This window comes from Maniola hyperantus, chromosome 20 (assembly GCF_902806685.2).
Source record: "Maniola hyperantus chromosome 20, iAphHyp1.2, whole genome shotgun sequence".
NCBI classification, from domain to species: domain Eukaryota; kingdom Metazoa; phylum Arthropoda; class Insecta; order Lepidoptera; family Nymphalidae; genus Maniola; species Maniola hyperantus.
This window is the reverse complement of record NC_048555.1, coordinates 4,803,314-4,822,212: the sequence shown is the minus strand read 5'-3', so window position 1 is coordinate 4,822,212 and position 18,899 is coordinate 4,803,314. Positions and strand designations below refer to the sequence as shown.

General features: G+C 37.3%; 1 protein-coding gene across 4 annotated transcripts in view; it reads left to right on the top strand.

Moving 5' to 3' along the window:
- The first annotated feature begins 494 nt into the window (after positions 1-494).
- The window catches only part of Pde8 (phosphodiesterase 8), a 200,643-nt gene continuing 182,238 nt past the window's right edge, over positions 495-18,899 (top strand). For all 4 annotated transcript variants that reach the window (XM_069505278.1, XM_069505277.1, XM_034979348.2 and 1 more), the window contains exon 1: positions 495-677. The gene's annotated coding sequence lies outside the window, so the exon portion shown is untranslated. The remainder of the gene's footprint in view (positions 678-18,899) is intronic.

The window sequence follows — 18,899 nt, the reverse complement described above, 5'->3', positions numbered from 1 at the left end:
TACGAATAGATATTTGCATAGTGAAAGGGCTTTTGTGCACTCATCCGTAATTTAACGGATCCGTCAAAAAATACGAATCGAATTACGTATTTGTATGACGGTCACTACGAAGAATCACGGATACGTACCGAATACGGATGAGTGCAGCAAAAATATAGCCAGCGCACATATTATTTTAACGTTTCCATCCTGTATAAGGTATCTATTTATTCAGTCCTCTATGCAAAAGACGTGTTTTCTTACGGTATGGCAATAAAGAGTTTTACTAGCATTTTACGCGTGTCCAACCGAAGTTTATCCAGGATTATAAAAGGGAGCACTTATCAAGAGTGAAATAATCATTTCCTTCGCCATTAATAAACCATAAAAAGGACCAAAGTACCTTAGCAAACGAAGTGTTAAGTGGATGAACTAATATTAAAATAATATTTTTCATTTGGGCGGAAGATTTTCCACGTAGGGCGGGCGGCAGGGAGTTTAGTCGCTATGTGGCTGCCGGTGGAGCTACACGCATTGCGCTTTCATATCACGGAAGTACGACTATGATTTTTCCTAAGACAAGTATTTGACGCGTTGAGTTACTGAGTGATTTTTTTAATAAACTGCATTTAACTTTTGAGTGTGTTTTGAGTGATTGTGTTTAGGTTGTTCGTAAATCCAAGGTCGTATCGTTATCGGTAAGTAACAGGCACATTTTTCTACCGATAAGAGATTTTAATACTAATCTGCGTATACGCATATGTGTTAAATAGTTTTCCCAAGACGCTCCTTACAAACGAAGTTTGATTCTTATTAATTGTATTTAACCAATTTAAGTCGATTAAATTTTGAATCTGAGTAACTATGAAATTAAGTACAATAATGTGAAATGAATGAATTTTTATGGTTAATTTGACACACCAGAATGCGTGTATCGGCAGTACTCGAAAAAGAGTCCTCTTAAGTCTTAATATTGAAATATTAGGGACTAGCTTATGCTCGCGACTTTGTCCGCGTGGACACAAATTTCAAACCCCTATTATACCCCCTTAGGGGTTAAATTTTCAAAAATCCTTTCGTGGCGGATGTCTACGTCATATTAGCTATCTGCATGCCATATTTCAGCCCGATCCGTACAGTAGTTTGAGCTGTGCGTTGATAGATCAGTCAGTCAATCACTCAGTTCTTTTCTATATAGGTATAGATCAGTGGTTCCCAAAGTTGACTGGGCTACGACTCATCTGATTTAAGTTTACAAACTCGGGACCCACCTCTAGGAAATTTAAGCGTTAGCAATATTAATAAAGGACTTTTGAAATAACAAACTGTTTTAATACAATCTTTTATTACTTAATTATATAAATTTAATGGGAAGGATGAAATTGTTTCCTATGTTATTTTACCTATATATATATATATATATATATATATGTTTTTTTTTTTTTTAATACAATAAAACTTAAAGCTAGCCTTATCTAATTACTATATAAATCATGACCGCGTGGAATGGTGCCAAGAATACTGGCTGCATTTCCGCGCTGGACAGCTAGGCTGATCCGCTGCGCAAAAAATGAGCCAGCCCTTCTGTCACCAGTTGAGGCTATTAATCGCGGTGAAATGTCTCGTAAAAAATTTTTAGCACTAAGACTCCATGGCCCCAGGGTCTCCACGGCAAACGGCACAAAAATGTAACTCTCTATAAGAGAGGCATACTTGCGCCGCTTGCCGTTTTCAGCTGTTTCTGCTGCGGCTCCCGGTCTTGATGCTGTCTTCCTGATATGACACGGGGCCAATGTGTCAACGCAAGTTGCGTCCCACATTAGCGCCCGTCCCCGTTCCCAGGGAACCAGCGTCAATCCATCAGGTATATATATATATATATATATATATATATATATATATATATATATATATATATATAGATAGATATTTAAACCTTATACAAGCAATTTTTTATTTTATTCGATATAATTTTAAATTTTACAATCTTTATTAAAAATTAATTGATAAGCTATCATTATCACATCACACACATTAGATTGAGTAAATGACGCTAAGTATTTTTTCGATCGATCGATCGTACCTAAGCTGTTTTCTGTATTAGGTATAATAAATTTAATTTAATTTTGGTGCAACAACGAAATGCTATGCTATTTATTGCATACACAATAAACGTGTTGTTTTTTAGAAGTCTTTTAAAAATAATAATTCATAAGTTTCGTAAGATATCGTTAAGTAGGTCCTATATCTATCTACTACTGATCTAACACTTATATTATGGAAATGTAGGGGTTTTTATTTATTAATATAGTACTTAAATAAAAAAACATAACCATTTGTCTATAATTATGCCTAGTGGTTAGGACATCTAGCTTCTACTTGGGAAGTCGGGGATTCGATCCCGGGCACGTATCTCTAACTTTTCGGAGCTATGTGCGTCTAAAAAAAAATATCACTCGCTTTAACGGTGAAGGAAAACATCGTGAGGAAACCTGCATGCCTGAGAGTTTTCCATAATGTTCTCAAAGGTATGTGAAGTCTGCCAAACCACAGTGGTGGATTAAGGCCAAACTCTTCTCATACTAAGAGGAGACCCGTGCTCTGTAGTGAGCCGGAGATGGGTTGATCATGATTGAAGGGGCATTTATACTGCGCATCATAATATTATTTTCCAAGTGATCAATTATGAATTAATGCTTATTTATTACGTAGGCTATTGCTCTTCATTTATCATTTAGACTACGTATTGATACCTACGATAGCGATGTATTGTTTATTTCTTAAATTGAGTTCACGTAATACTAAGTTGAAAAAGCTGTGATATCCTAGTGGTTAGGACGTCCGTCTTCTTATCGGAGGTCGGGGGTTCGATCCCGGGCACGCACCTCTAACTTTTCGGAGTTATGTGCGTTTTAATTGATTAAATATCACTTGCTTTATCGGTAAAGGAAAACATCGTGAGGAAACCTGCATGCCTGAGAGTTCTCCATAATGTTCTCAAAGGTGTGTGAAGTCTACCAATCCGCATATGGCCAGCGGGGTAGACTATGGCCAAAACCCTTCTCACTCGGAGAGGAGACCCGTACTCTGTAGTGAGCCGGCGGTGGGTTGATCATGATGATGATGAATACTAAGTTGTTCCAGACAAAATGGTAGTCGTAATCGTAACGTAAACAAATACTTATTATTTGTCTCATTTCAAATCTGATATCACTATCAAATATACGTTTTTATAAAATAAATCGTTGTGATAATCAATATTCTTAATCGCTGTAGTCATAAGGTTCAATTTCGTTTACCATGTTACTTGTACGTCATCACAATAATATGGTTTACAAATAAACATGTGAACGCTAAAACGTATGATAACCGTTGGTAGTGCCACTTACACAATCTATACTGATAGAGACAGAGCCAGCGCGTGCCAAACCTTCGTTATTTTATAAAAGCTGACAGTTTCTCTGCGTATATTGTCCCCTAATACCGGGAGGAACGTTTGTTTGGATTATGGTGGCTTTAGGAGATAACAGGTAATAAAGGCGTAAAAAATCTTACCACCTACCAGACACCCTTAAACTTTTAAACTTTGAGAGTTGAGGTTGCCACGACACTAAGTGTCTGGCAACACATGTAATTATAATACTATTCCGAAGAAAATATAAAAAAAATTACTTTCTACTTTGACGTAAGATTTTTTACACCTTTCTTACCTGTTATCTCCCAAAGCCACCATGATCCAAACAAATGTTCCTCCCAGTGTTGGGGACAATACGCAGATAAACTTTTACCTTTTATAAAATAACGCAGGTCTGGCTCGCGCTGACTCTTAGGCCACATTATTATCGAAAGAGTTTTGTCGAACATAGTAAACTTTCTGTTGGTAGGTTTGTGATTCTTCGTTAAGATTATTTTAAGAACAAGGTAACGCCTAATTCGCCGTCCCCGGCGAATAAAATGGTAATCGGAAAAACTCAACTATTCAGGAGAATTAAAAAACTGATTTTTGACGATTGTTCGCAAAGCAATAGACTCACAATAGAGATAGATGGCTCAAATGAGAGCTAATTTTTTTAGCTTTCGTTATGTTTTGGTAAATTTTAATTAGATTTAATATTATTAAAGATATTTCAAATTTAAGAAATTAATAAAATTATCATGTTGTCTAAATTTACTAATGTACCGACACTTACCATTTTATTCGCGTAACATTGTTGAGACAGTAAATATTGCTATATTGCTTTACAATTATATTCTATGCATACTCGGAACCAAAATAATGAAAATAATGATAGCTTGCCATTTTATTCTGGTTCATATTGAATATGTTTTGTATAGTATTACATCCTTATACGTTTATTCCGGTTTAGTCAATAAAACAAAATTATGGTAACTAGCTATTGCTTTGTTAAAAATTTAAAACAAAAAAGATCAGCGTGTAAGCTGCCTTGCTTAGTGGCAGAGGTCCACTGTAAGCTACTGTTTTGGGTTGGAAGTGGCCCAAATTCCACCTTAGTGGCCAAAGTCAACCTCACCTGCCCGTGGTGCACCCTGCCAATTATCTAACGAGGCTCTGGCGCTGCCAGTCCCATTTATGGGTCGCTGTGTTTAATACCGCACGGCGTAATCTCTAAGGTATGTCTGCTTCGTGGTAGGATTCTACCTGGCTGAGTCGCCTGGCTAGGGACCACACTCCAGTCGTATCCAGCCGCAAAGCATTCCATGCGTTCCAGCTGCGAGCTGGAGAGACTTTCCCTCTCCCATCTCCCGAATGGTGTAATTACTGTGGCCATTGGTTCCATCGTGGAGATTAATTAATCCTTCTCGTATTCATAGGCGCGATATATTGCACCCGATGGGAGACGCGATGAAACGGGTGTCCGCTGGCCACGCGTTGGTCCGTAGGGGGTCCGAACCTAGGATTCCCGGCCTAGGAGGCTGTCCCGCCGCCGCCTGTCATTTAACGGATTGGGTTGGTGACCCTTCCGTCCCCCGTGCTAGTAACATACTCTACCTACGTAATCGAGAGCGGCTGACTCCATGTCTTTGACCAGGAGACAACCATTGCTGCATTATTCGCTAACCCGGTCACCTAGTTAGTATACACACATGATGCCAAAAAGTAGAAGAAAGAATCGTTCTACAGCGGTGCCTCGTTCCACACTCTGTGTGAACTTTTACAACATTAGAGGGTTGCACTCCAACCTAAACGCCGTTCGCCACCACCTTGAAACGGCAAAACCATCTATACTCTTTCTAACTGAAACCCAAATCTCACCCCCGACGATACTTCTTATCTAACCTACCCCGGCTAAAAACTGCAACACGTCTTTTTGGCCACGTGCTGGCGTGTATGTGTATATTAGGGGAATATTTGCGGTCAACGCCTCTACAGCCTAGAGGTTGGGGACCTGTCTATTCTTTGGTTACGCGTGGACTTCGCGGTTAAACCCGAGTCTACGCGTGCCTGTACAGCTATGTGATTCTCTAAAGAACGGTTCAACGTTGCCAACATCGATGCGGTCTGCGAGGTAACATCGTACAGATCGACCAGGCCAGCAACGGTTGTAAATTTGTGATTCTGTAGTGGCTTTAAGCTCGTTGGCGATCTTATGGTTGAGACGGGCTCTACGATGTTATCTCGGATGAGCCAGTGATGTCATCCTATTTTTATTTTCATACCGATAAAAAGTTACGATTACGAAATATGGCATTTATAGTGGGTTTAAAATTCATTTATGATTACCTTTGCTATTTTTATACAAAGTTAAAGCAATAAATGCAAAATACTATGAGAAATTATCATTATTTAAAAAAATCTTGGACATAGGCAGGAGACCTTTGCCTTTGTTTTGCATCATTAAAAAAAAGTTGCTTCCCGCCGTGCAAAATGTCAGTCAGCACAAAATTAAAAATGGTATTGGTAAATTAATGATCACCCTTGAAAAACGATTACTCGACAAAAAACTCTAGTCTTAAAACAAACTGCACGTAATAAATCAAGTGGTTAGTGGAGCACTTATAATTCCTTTACTGCCATGGTGACTTCATAGGTCGTCACAACAACTCAACAAATAGTGCGTGAACTTCGTCTTTGTACGTCGTTTTATCGTGTTTTGTTTTAAAATACAAGTGAGTATTCAATTAAACTTAATTTACTCCGATATCAGTGGTTTTAAACTTGTGTCAGACTGCCTATCAAACTGTTCTTTCGGTGCTGACCAACGATTTAATTATAAATTTCAGTGCCTCGCAATATTGCCCCATCCACTGCTCAACTTGAAAAATTGTTCAAATTTATGGAGTAAAAACCATGGTTAGCATCTGGGCACGCTCGCACTGCCCTTGCTAGAGACCATAGTGACCAAGCATCACCAAGAAGTTGGACAATATTGGATGAATACAAATGGCTGCATCAAAACTTGGCAACAACAGCAAAAGGTATGTAAATATTATTTTCAAAGACACAATCTACTTTCTAAGCAGAGTTATAAATGTTAGTATCTACCTAGTGTTAAATGTTGTCAAAATGTGTATTGGAAAGATAAAAAAGATGATGCAAAGAGAAAATGCAGTAGCATGGTTATTGCTAGAAGAAAGAACAGGCAGTGGTATGGATGAAAATATAGCAGTAGCAGATCTAAATAACCTTGAGCAAATACCTAATAATTGTTTCTCTTATGGGTGGAGAAAGTTTTGCAACAGGATAGGAAGATTTTGAATTGTCTGTTATCTATGTTATCTCTATAAATGAATATTTAAATCCTGTTGGAACTCTGCTTTTCTGAGATAAGAAGTTGTCTATGTCAATTTCCGGGATGCAAGCTACCTCTGTACCAAATTACAAATAAATGCATAAATGGGTTAAATAGATGGCCCTTTAAGAATTCTGTGGGAACTCTTTGATTTTCTGGGATAAAAAGTATCTAGCTTATGTCCGTCCTTGGGATGTAAGCTAATTCTGCACCAAATTTCATCGAAATTGGTTTAATTTTTGGACCGTGAAAAGCTAGCAGACAGATAGACTCACTTTCGCATTTAAAGTTTAAGTAGGTATTAGGTATGGCTAGTATGGGTACGTAATTAATATGGAAAATTATTTAAAATAATAATATAAAGTACTATTTTTTTTCTTATTTCAGAATGATATATAAATGATGAAAGTTTACCACACTTGGAGAGTTATTTCGAGACTGCGGTGTGTATAATATTATTATATATTATATCCGTACCATTATATAAATGCGAAAGTGTGTTTGTTTGTTGGTTTGTTAGTTTGTTGGTTTGTCCTTCAATCACGTCGCAACGGTGCAACGGATTGACGTGATTTTTTGCATGGGTATAGATAAAGACTTGGAGAGTGACATAGGCTCTTTTTATCCCGGAAAATCAAAGAGTTCCCGTGGGATTTTGAAAAACGTAAATCCACGCGAACGAAGTCGCGGGCATCAGCTAGTCTATACTAGCTTTTATACCTATGTATAAAAGAAAAAGGTGACTGACTGATCTATCAAAGCACAGCTCAAACTACTGAACGGATCGGCCTGAAATTTGGCATGCAGATAGCTATTATGACGTAGACATCCACTAAGAACGGATTTTTGAAAACTCAACCCCTAAGGGGGTGAAATATTGGTTTGAAATTTGTGTAGTCCACGCGGCCGAAGTCGCAAGCATAAGCTAGTATAAAATATACCTACGGATTTTTTTTGACTAGTTAATTATTTCAACTCTTTCATAATATCTCAACTGTGGCTGTTGCAGGCGAAGAACTCACAAGGGAGATTCATCATCATCATCATCATGATCAACCCATCGCCGGCTCACCACAGAGTACGTACGGGTCTCCTCTCAGAGTGAGAAGGGTTTTGGCCATAGTCTACCACGCTGACCATGTGCGGATTGGTACACTTCACACACCTTTGACAACATTATGGGGAACTCTCAGGCATGCAGGTTTCATCACGATATTTTCCTTCACCGTTAAAGCAAGTAATATTTTATTACTTAAAAAGCACATAACTCCGAAAAGTTAGAGGTGCGTGCCCGGAATCGAACCCCCGACCTCCGATTAGAAGGTGGACGTCCTAACCACTAGGCTATCAGGGAGATTATATTTAACTAATTCTCGTGAGCTGTGATAGACTTGTGGTTAGGATGTCCGCCTTCTAATCGAAGGTCGGGGATTCCATCCCGGGCACGCACTTCTAACTTTTCGGAGTTTTGTGCTTTTTATCCAATATCACTTGCTTTATCGGTGAAGAAGAAGATCGTGAGGAAACCTGCATGCCTAAGAGTTCTCCATAATATTCTCAAAGGTGTGCGCCTCTACCAATCTGCACATAGCCAGCGTGGTAGATTATAGCCAAAACCCTTATCACTCTGAGAGGAGACCCGTGCTCTGCAGTGAGCCGGCTATGGGTTGATCACGATGATTATGAATTCTTCTCAAGCAGTGGAAGACACTAAAATTCCTGAGCCTCTAGCAGTTGAGAAGCTTTTAAATCCTGTGGGAAGTATTTCATTTTTTTCTACTAAAAGTCTATTACAAAACCCGTCTGTTTTTCTATGGTAAAAAAAATGTAAACTAAGTTTATATTGCACTTTTATTATCTTTTCCACACAAATATTAAAAACAAATGAACGAGAAATGCAATAAAATATATTATAATTAACTATTGAAAAACACTAACACACACACGGTATAAGATATAAAATGTATATAACATTAAAATATATGTATATAGTTAAGATTAAGATAAGGAATAAATAAAGGCTTTGAAATTGAGAATTATCTAAATCTACTCTTTTATTTATTATTGCATCTGTCTTGCACGCCACGAGCGATTAGCAAGGAGTTCTCGGCACCTTTGTCCTTCTTCTAAGCCCTCTGCTCTGCTTTGACGAGGATTCCTTTGCAGCATGCTCATTATCCTATGTTCTTCTCGGATTATGTCATTTGGAAATGACAACGCTGGTAATGTTGTAGTATGTTGTGTAAAACGTGCATGCAACATGCTAAGTATAATGAATCTTCTGGCCACCATCCCTGGGTCATAATCACTATGAACTAGAAGGCATCTAAATCTTCGTTTTAAACTCCAAATAATACATACACCACTGCACGACTAGCTCTTGATGTAGGGCAGCAAATCCCTTTCTAACATTGCCACAAGTTCCTCCGTGATACTAAATATTCTTACATAATGCGTCTGTCGAGAGCAGACGAAGACCACGTATTTGACAACCTTTTGCACGCCTTTTTATTTTGTATTCCTCTTGTTTAGCTTCTTCTAATAAGAAAAATGTACTTGAGCTAAGCGAGCAGCCATCTGAAGTGAAAAACGATAAATAGTTAACTCAGATATTTTTTTATCATTTAATTATACTTACTATAGAAAATAACAAAATAAAACTCACATTTTTACCTTTCTTTTAAAGTTTTTCTATGTTTACAACGAAATTTAACTCGTGCATCGATGGTGCATCGTAGAGAAAAGCTACACCGGAGACGCTTTTCCATTTGACACATAGAATCGAAGGCGAGGGCGTACGATGTAGTCGAAGGCGAGCAATTAGAATAGCAAATTCCATACATAAATGTCAAAAACCCGTTTCCTACATCGATCACACTCGCTCGTGAAGCGCTAGTGTCGCAAAGGTGAGTCGAACGCGATTAATAGAATAACAAATGTGCTACATCTAAGGAAACATCCGATGTGCGACCGATGTAAATATTATTTTACCTTAGAGAATCACACTGCAGATCCCATAGCGCGGTAACGTAGAGACGGGCCGACTCTTTGACCGCGTCAAAATATCGGTGGACTACGTATTGGAGCATATTCCTTCCGCCGAGGCGATGATCCTAGGTAACTTTATTTCCCACCGTGTGGAATGACTACGATCACGTAGGATTTTGATTAGTGTGCGCATAATCTTGTCCTGGCTATCCAATTGGTTACTGTACCAACAAGGATTCCCGATATTGCTGACCACAAACGCTGAACCTCTGTTCTCAATCTTTCCCTCAACACTCACCCTAACGGCTACCAAGTTAGTGTCGATGCTCCACTAGGGACTTTTGGTCACTGCTTGGTACAGACCATCGTGCAGCTTCCATCATCCGTTCGTACGCGTGGTACCGGTAGCCGTAGAGTATGGCACAATAAATCAGCTGACTGGGATGGTCTATCGACCGACCCCGAATTCTACGCCTCATACCTATGAGTGCAGCTTTGTTTTTCTGAAAATGACCCCAACATCTGTGCTGTAGCCGTTGCTTCATTCCCAACTCTTTAACACGTACCGGGAAGCGAGCACGGAAATGGTTTAACGGAACTTGTAAGAGGGCTGCCAACCTTAACCAGTCCTGGTGTTCAGCACAATGCAACTACCACGTTGATAGAATTGGTCGCAATGCCTCCTGGTTTCTACGCGTTCTGGTCCCTGTCGAAAGCCATACAAGGCAACTTCTTTCGTTCCACGTTTTCATCTTTGTGCAAACCGGATGATACACTGGCCCACATTGCCAAAGAGTTTCTGACTGATTTTTCTACAACCGCACCGCACGCCACCGTAAGCAATTTCCCCCTCACCACCTGGGTGCCTGGTGCACTTCGACCGCCCGTTATGCCAAATCCTTTTTTCCACGCACATGCAAACCGAGTAATCAACTCCCTTCCCAATAGATTACAACATGGAGTTATTCAAGGGGTGGACCAACAAATTACTGAAAGGCCGGCAACGCTTTGGCGGTTCCTCTGGTGCTGCAAACGTTCATGGGTGGCGGTAATCACTTAACATTAGGTAAACCGCCTGCTCGTTGGCTTGCTATTCTTATTTAAAAAATGTATCTAAGTCACCACAAACATTACCAACATCATATCCCGCTATCACTATCTATCGTTAATCTAGTCTGTATGACGGAAAAGTATGGCAATATATTTTGCTGCTCAGTACTAATGAAATGATTTTACTAAAGAAATATTAGTCGTCATACCTAAACTTTTCTTTACGACAACAAAATGATAACTGCTTTTAGAAATTATTTTGTCAACTCGTTGAACGAGAATATAATTGTAAAAGCGTTTGCCATGTGATAAGTATAGAAAAATTTTACTAACACTGTCTTGCAATTTACACAATGTACTAGAAAAAAATAGGAATAATGTTGTATTTTTTAATAACTTTTTAAATAACTTCAGAAAAATTACCAAAAAAATTAGGTAGATGTATTTGGCGCCGTAGACCTCAAAAATCGCATAACACTAAAACGATGAACGAACGAAGCGGTTATCATTTTATTCGCCGGGGACGGCGAATCATTATCATTAATAAGTCGATAATGCCCGGAACTTCGTCTGCGTGAATTTAGATTTTTAAAAATCTTACAGAAACTCTTCGATTTTCGGGGACATAAACTGACAAAAAAGACCATACATCTATTTATACTACCTCGCCAACAAACTGGCTCACCAGTTTGGCGAGATAGAAATATAAGAAACGTGTACAATTAATAAGAATAAATAAATTAAAAAAAAACTAATATTAAAAATGCGAAAGTGTGTTTGTTTATTTGTTTGTCCTTCCTTCACGCCCTAACCACAAAACTGCTCCCTAACTTATCAACCAATCGACTTCGTTTTTGGCCTAGAGATAGTTGAAAGGACGGAGAGTAACATAGGCTACTTTATATCTCGGAAAATCAGAGTTCCCACGGGATTAAAAAAAAACTAAATCCACGCGGACTAAGTCGCGGGCATCAGCTATTATTTGGATAAATAATAACGTTGCTAAGTAGTCTATAGATAGATTACAGATAGTTCTGACGAGGCCTACTTAAAATATCTAGATTCTTTGCGACATGTCCCAGTTCAACGTAGCTCCAGTGTTGGGGTGCTAATAACTAAGCCACGTTTCTTTGTTGACGTTGTCATGACGAATATTTCCTGTGGATGGTGCTTGTAGATTGAACGATGTTAGTTTTGTACGTCATTTTGAACATCCTTACATAATATAAGTAGTCAATTTTTTTAGGGTTCCGTAACTCTCGTCTGTCTGTCGGTCTGTCAAGAAACCTACAGGGTACTTCCCGTTGACCTAGAATCATGAAATTTGGTAGGCAGGTGGGTCTTATAGCTGGCTTTAGGTGAAAAATCTGAAAACCGTGTATTTGTGGTCACATCACACAAAAAAAATTAAATTGTGGTAATAATAATAATTAGTATTTTCAATTTTCGAAGTAAGATAACTATATCAAGTGGGGTATCATATCAAAGGGCTTTAATTGTACATTCTAAAACAGATTTATATTTATTTTTAGGTATAATAGTTTTTGATTTATCATGCAAAATGTCGATAAAATACGATTGTAATACGGAACCCTCAGTGCGCGAGTCTGACTCGCACTTGGCCGGTTTTTTTAGATGAGATACCCGTGCACCCACCGGCTTTTCCCGAGGGTGGAAGGGAAATTCGTATTTCCCCGTACACCCACTGCGTTAGGGTTTCAATTAAATTTTAAAATATGTCGATACATCGTATCGATAAATAAATTCAAAATAGTTAAATTTCCATAGGTAGCGCACCGTAGGAATATTTTTTTCAAAATTTGAATATGCGGTAACAAATTTTTGTAACGGTGCTAAATTTTAACTTTACTTTTAAAATGGCTATGACGTATAGGTAGACCTAGACAGACGGACAGACTTAAGGACAGACGTACTGAGACGCGCTGAAGGACGGACGGACTAGAAGAAACTACAACGGTTATTTTACAAACGAACCCTAAACTCTAAAGTCCCTAAATATATAATTCGATCGCAGTAAAAGACTCTATTTCTATGTGATGTATCAATCGATAGACATGTACTCTACACTCTACAGCAGAGACGAAAGTTGTAAAAGGATAAATCTTTATAGGATCTTTCTCCTTTACCCACGTTGACAATGATGAATAGCTTGAATCTAAGTAAAGGAAACCTTTACTGGCCCCTTCCTTTGTGTGGGCAACACAGAAAAACCGGCCAGCTGTCACCCGCGAGTCGAGGTGCGAGAGCGCGCGGGAGTAAAAAAGGAACGATATAAAAGTAATTAAGCGAGATATAAGTACTAGGTGATTAATTAAGCTAGATATAAACTAAGTGGATGTGACAAGTGTACCTGAATATAAGACTGTGGACATTGGAACTGCGTTTGATTCATACTAGGGTCATCCCAAGACTAATAAACCCGGATTGGAGGTTAAGTTGTTTATATCAGAAGATTGGATGTGATTCATGCCCAAAAATGCGGGGTCTATCCTGGAAGATGTTAAAAGTGCCTGTACAAGACGCATAGCAACATATTTATTAGGTACTTATATCGGAAATTATATGAAGAAATCTACCTGAACGAATAACAAAGTGAATATGAAATACATACAAACTGCAATGGTGCTACACTATTACTTTGGGAGTACTTGAGTAGACCTGTGTCGAGTTGGAGGACTTGTCTCCAACGCAACTACTCAAGAGATTGGTTGGAGGAAAGCACCTTATACTGTCTGGAACAAGCAGAAGTACGTAGGTCGATGGGTCCAATGCATCCATAGGTTGTATTGAAAGCGGTGAATCTGTGTACTTACCTTCTTACAGTGGATGTTCATTAAAGCATGGGTGAATATTAAGAGTGCCTAATGTAAGATTACTGCATCAAAATACCTAAGTAGGTATTTGATAAGTCACAATATTACCAATTGATACTTTTAGAACAGAGTAAGTGAAGGCTATAATTATTAATAGTAAGTAGATATCAGCATTATGACTTATTTGAGAGTTCAAAGTAAGGGATTATAGTTTTATCCTGACCGCTTTAATTGATTATTATGTAGGGACATACCTAGCCCAAGATTTGATCTATGAAGTTATAAGTAGTATTAGTATTGATTTCAAGACTGGATGCAACGCACCGTAGTACTAACACCTTGTATTTTAAAATCGAAATAAGGTAATAAGTGATATGAAATACTTTAAACCAAATAGGCACCTACCTATATTAAAGTAGAATCAAGAAAACAATTAGATTATTATGTAGGTAAGTACTTGATACATGAGCTAGTGTAGAAATAAAAAAGTAGAGTTTATTTGCTAGAATGTGGTACAATTTGGTCTTAAATCTGTTTTGATCTAACACATTCAACCAATAACTGAGTGTGCAAATTATTACCTATAGTACATTATCATAGCATAATAAAATGTGAAAATTTAGAATGAATAATATCTACTTAACTCATTTATATATAACTTTATCTATCTAGGAAGTAATGTTGACAATATAATTTTATTCAAGTCTTAATTTAAATCATTCAACAATCATTTTAAAAAAAGAAATATGTACATGTGCTTTAGTTAAAAATAGAAATAATAATCTTACAATAACAACGGTCATATCTACATCAATGGGTCAATCAATGGTTTTAGTGCAAAATTTGGGTTATATACAGACAGGGGTCTGATATAATCAAGTAGGTATGTACTTGATACTGGTGTCGCTTAAATGCAATATTTCCGAGATTATTCAACTGTTACAATTTTTTTCATGTTCGACAACTTTTCTGATGATGTACACGACCCTGTGACCCCGACTTGACGATGAGGTCGACGAATGTGAGATGAACAAGTGGTTTTGGCCGGCATCTGTGGTGGAGAAGTGCACATAACCTTCAAGTTGTGATTAGAAGCAGTCATGTACCTGCATGGATCGGATAAGAACACAGTAACTCTTGGTGTGAGGCCTGTTATAATGATACAAAGAAAAAAAGCCATCCCGGGCTGCCTCATTATGATAGAGGGTGTAACCTCAAGGTATTGTTATGTAATACAGTAATAAGAAGGTAAGAAACATCTGAATACTACTATGGTTAATTGAAGCAAATCTAGTTTACCTAGTAACTAAAATAAAGTCTTAAAACTTTGAATTGAATAGTCTCAATATGAGTAGTTATTCTTGTTTAATTAAATAATTACATACTTAACTATACACATAGTAATATTTTAGTACAATTTAAGGATAGAATGCCTGAAATATGTGTCAGGTGCATGTGTTTTCATTACCTACCATTTAATGTAAGATTTTTGGATTTGGGTCTATGGTAGGCATGGTATGGTTGTGAGAATGATAGACAGTGATAGGGAGACTAATAGAGTCGATTGCTAGATGCACCCATTTAATACCTATCTACCGACTGAATAGTCTGTATTATGTACTGACAGACATAGATCAACCCGCAGGCCCTGCATAATCAAATATGATTTGAGTTCCCTACTAAGCTACTACTGGACACAAAGAAAAGATTTTGGAAAATTCTACCTGGGGTGGATCAGCTAATAAATAATTAATTGGTCCACTAGATAAAGTAGGTTTTGAACATTGAACCTATTTTGAATCTGTAGGTTTACTTATTCGACCAAATTAGAGTTATTAGATTACTTTGAATACCTAGTAGGTATAGGGTATGAAATATCAGGTTTGAATTAATCTAACTATGTACATACCAGAAACAGAAAGACATACAACACTTATGCTCACGAAGTAGCCATGTGGATGTTGGAATTTTATTTGATTCTTATACCAATAAAATTTATATTAAGTGCTAGTATGTACTTTTGTTCCGTTTGCTCACCCTTGTGAAAATTATAAATTACATTGGCTGCAACTACCATTTAAGGAGAGGTGAGGTTATGAAAGGAAAATGAATTGAATCATTATTATATTAACCTAAAGTGAATTTAACTGATCAGATCAGATGAAAATAAATAAATGGAATTGAATTAAAATATTTATTTATCAGCATAACAGTGGTTCTTTCAAATGTTCTTAGAGTTTTATAATTAAAAAGGTAAAATTATATGAGCTATCACATTCATATAAAGTCACTAGTAGCTGACATCCTCTTATACTAATAGATGACATGCATTCGTGATTTTTAGAATTCGGAAAATAAAAATAATAATAAAATAAAAATACGTTTCCACTTCTCATGCTCGTAAGGTTCTATTTTACGCTGGCTATAAGACGACTAAAGTGCGTTTCATGCTGTTATGCACAAGGTATTTATAGGTAAACAACAGTCTCTCTGAATGACATATGGATGAGAAAGAATGTATGTAATTTCTATGGTGCCAGTGAACTTTTGCACTTGTATTGAGGTTGCGACCTATACCTACAAACTCATTACAGCACCCTCATTTAATCCCTACTCTTTTCGGACAATCTATAGATATGTACTTATAGTAATATTATTGTTACATTTCCTCGCAATCGAAGTGAAAAGCAGTGTTTATAACTCGGCTCAAGTGGCTTGTTTGGTGCCCTTGTTGTACAATCTGCTACCATAAATCAAAGCCTTTAGGTACTTACTACCTCAGAAAAACACGCACTGAACAACAGGTTAACTACCAAGTACATAATAAATTATTTACTGTTGTTATTATTGGATTGGCTTACCAACTTAATAGATGATACTATCTGCTGTAATAATAGAAATTAGAAAGAAATACTAAGTTACGAAGTTCAATTTTTATGTACGAGTAAAGGAAACTTTGAAACATGTGTCTCTAATAACAAAAGAGAGTTACGAAGGTGTTATTAAATGAAGTGGCAATGACTGTGGCAATGTTATGTATTACAGGGTCTGGATTGTTGTATTTCTTTATATAGCCTACTAACACATAATTTTATCATATCGTTGTTTCTCGGGTATAAATAATGCACGAATAATTCGATCTCTGACTTAGGTTTAGGTTTTGAAATAAGAAATGAAATTGTCAGTATACAGAGAAGTGTAAATCTTAACCTTGCAAGCCCCATCGGATAAATAGTGGAGAAACGGATTCCCTACTTTTACTGCCCAAATTTTGACTAGCTATTTGACTTTGGAAAAAGGAGCTTATGAGATGCATATTTTTACTAAATAAATAAATTATTAATATCAAATTACTAAAAGCCATAAAGCAAATTAAGAAGAAGATTAATCAAATGAGGTATTAAGGGAGCAAACACTTAGCGGGTTTGCCATAACCGTTGACACTATAATATTCATTCTATTGACTGTACACAAATAATCGCTTCTGGTGGCTGTCTTGAGGAAGCGAATTAAAAAAAATAAAAATGGTGTTTAATATTGTTATGATATAACGTGTCATTGTTATGAATGTGATTATTATTTTTAGACTCTAAACAAACTGACAACTAGTGAATGAGAGAAAAGGATACCGACTTATGTATGGACTGGGTCCTGGTGTGATAAGCGGTGATCCCTGAGAATATTAGAAACGAATACCGACTTATGTATGGACTTATTCCTGGTGCGATAAGCGGTGATTCCTGAGTATAGTTGAAAAGAATACCGACTTATGTATGGATTTATTCCTGGTGTGATAAGCGGTGATTCTTGAGAGTATTTTATGATAACCTAAGGAGCAAATAAGAGAGAAGAATACCGACTTATGTATGGACTTATTCCTGGTGTGATAAGCGGTGATTCTTGAGAGTATTTTATGATAACCTAACAAGCAAATAAGTGAAACGAATACCGACTTATGTATGGACTTATTCCTGGTGCGATAAGCGGTGATTCCTGAGTATAGTTGAAAAGAATACCGACTTATGTATGGATTTATTCCTGGTGTGATAAGCGGTGATTCTTGAGAGTATTTTATGATAACCTAACAAGCAAATAAGTGAAACGAATACCGACTTATGTATGGACTTATTCCTGGTGCGATAAGCGGTGATTCCTGAGTATAGTTGAAAAGAATACCGACTTATGTATGGATTTATTCCTGGTGTGATAAGCGGTGATTCTTGAGAGTATTTTATGATAACCTAACAAGCAAATCAGGGAAACGAATACCGACTTATGTATGGACTTATTCCTGGTGCGATAAGCGGTGATTCCTGAGAATAGTTGAAACGAATACCGACTTATGTATGGACTTATTCCTGGTGCGATAAGCGGTGATTCCTGAGTATAGTTGAAAAGAATACCGACTTATGTATGGATTTATTCCTGGTGTGATAAGCGGTGATTCTTGAGAGTATTTTATGATAACCTAACAAGCAAATAAGTGAAACGAATACCGACTTATGTATGGACTTATTCCTGGTGCGATAAGCGGTGATTCCTGAGTATAGTTGAAAAGAATACCGACTTATGTATGGATTTATTCCTGGTGTGATAAGCGGTGATTCTTGAGAGTATTTTATGATAACCTAACAAGCAAATCAGGGAAACGAATACCGACTTATGTATGGACTTATTCCTGGTGAGATAAGCGGTGATTCTTGAGAATATTTTATGATAACCCAACAAGCAAATAAGGGAAACGAATACCGACTTATGTATGGACTTATTCCTGGTGTGATAAGCGGTGATTCCTGAGAATATTTTATGATGAACCAAGTGGCAAATGGGAGAAAAGAATACCGACTTATGTATGGACTTATTCCTGGTGTGATAAGCGGTAATTGCTGAGAATAGTTTATGTAATATACCTTGTCCCAATTGTGTCAAAGGTTGTCTATTTTATATGTTCCAAATGAGACATATTGTTATTGGAAAATTTAATTCATGTCCCAATTGTGACATACAGCAAGTGGAAATTTTTGATTTTGTAGCAATCGTGCCAAAGGAGGGTAGCATTGACTATAATATAAACCTAAGAATAAGGAATCAAGAATGACAAATGGAAGGTGGCAATACTGACGTAAACAATGGTTCGTATTCCGGTGACAAAAGCTGGTCCTAGTAAGAACCAACAAACGAATTGGAAAACGACTGACGAAGCGTCTGAAAAATGACGAAAAATAATAGTCTGGTAAAACCTGATTCGATAATCCCGATGCGAGTGGACGGTGATCTTCAGTATGAACTTCAGCAA